Source organism: Belonocnema kinseyi, chromosome 7, assembly GCF_010883055.1.
Source record: "Belonocnema kinseyi isolate 2016_QV_RU_SX_M_011 chromosome 7, B_treatae_v1, whole genome shotgun sequence".
Lineage (NCBI taxonomy): Eukaryota > Metazoa > Arthropoda > Insecta > Hymenoptera > Cynipidae > Belonocnema > Belonocnema kinseyi.
Window position 1 is genome coordinate 102,936,885 of NC_046663.1, and position 1,633 is coordinate 102,938,517.

At 29.6% G+C, this 1,633-nt stretch overlaps 1 protein-coding gene across 1 annotated transcript in view; it reads left to right on the forward strand.

Annotated features, from left to right (window-relative positions):
• The window catches only part of LOC117175806 (PDZ domain-containing protein 2-like), a 261,442-nt gene that overhangs the window by 43,524 nt on the left and 216,285 nt on the right, over positions 1–1,633 (forward strand). The window lies entirely within an intron of this gene.

Genomic DNA, 1,633 nt, shown 5'->3' on the forward strand with positions numbered 1-1,633 from the left:
CCCCCACTTCGACAACCTTTATGGAAGCTTTGTATGTGCGCAACTTCACACTGTGCTCGTCCACTCTCTGTATATGAAATAACATGAAATTTATACTGATTCTAGGGAATTTCACAAGATTGAAAGGATTTTATAAGACCTGTTATTATTTGAAAATGCTCACGGGATTTAAACATATTTTTAATATTTTAAAGATTTCAAAGTATTTCAAAGGATTTTAACGGATTTATTTTAGAGAACTTTAATCAATAAGTTTTATTTAATTTACATTCAAGGGTTTTTGAATGATTTCTACTTATTTTGATAGATTATTACGATTTTAAAACATTTTAATGGATATAAGAGATTTAAACCAATTTCTATTAAACTTTAGGGAATCAAATAAATGTTATTTCAAGGGATTTCTGGGAATTTGGACGATCTCAAGGTATACAAAGGAATAAAAAACTTTCAAATAATTTGAAAGATTTCAAATCATATTAAAAGATTCCTTTGAATTTCAAGAAATTCCAAAATTTTCAAGGGATGTAAAAGAATTTTGTAAGGTTTCCAAAGATTTCACAGAATTCAAAAGAATTTCGCACGATTTAATGAATTAAATTTCAAGGGATATCCAGAAAACTTTACGGAAAATTTTAACTTATATTATTTCCGAGGGATTTTATAAATTATTTCTACAGATTTCTAAATATTGAAAATATTTCAAAGCAATTCAAAATGGGTTTAAAGATTTCAAGGGATTTCTACGAATTTTAACAGATATCATCAATTTTAATGTATTAAGAAATATTTCTTAATCTATCAACGGATTTCAATGAAATTTCAAGCGATTTCAAACATATAACAGGAAATTCACAGGCTTTTCCTATGTGAAGTTTATTTATGTGCAAATATGTGGAGAAATTCATAAAAAAATGTTGAAAACTTTCGTAGAAATCATATTTGAGGTATTGAGAGTTTGTGCTCATATCATTATAAAATCTAGATACCTCAGGTCAGTGAAATGTATAGAAAAATATCTGAAAAAATGTTCAAAAATCTCATAGTGATTCGATTCGAGGTATCTAGTATTTGCGAACTACTTCAATATAAGATCTATAGACCTCAGTTCTTTAAAACATAGCTGCGCAGTCCGCACTGTGAGTATGTAGCGTAATGCTTCGCGTCCCTCGCCTCCTGGCCAAAGCGTTTAACGTGTAACGGTTTTAACTTACCTAAACGAAGTTTATTAGTGAAGAATAATATAAATAATAATAATAATGAGTCTGATTGAAGAAAAAGTAAGTATCTAACAAATTTTTAAACTGTCAAACTCTTCTATAGCAGTGATTTTGGGGCTGACGGCAGGTTGGAACTAACTCATTATAGCTCGCTCCGCTTTTGTTTGTTCACGCCTGAGTCCTCGCCGAGTGACAACCGCTGACCCCGCACACCCCGCACAACTCCTGTTACACCGACCAGCGGCGCGGCTTTTAAAGGGTTTCACTGTATTTATTAAATATTTTATATTTAATTTATATTATTAATATTCATAATATGATTTGATATTAAAACAAAAGTATTTTCATTGTCTTGTTTTTATAATTAATAAAGTGTAAATCCTATTTTAAAAAATGGTTATTAAACATTTTAT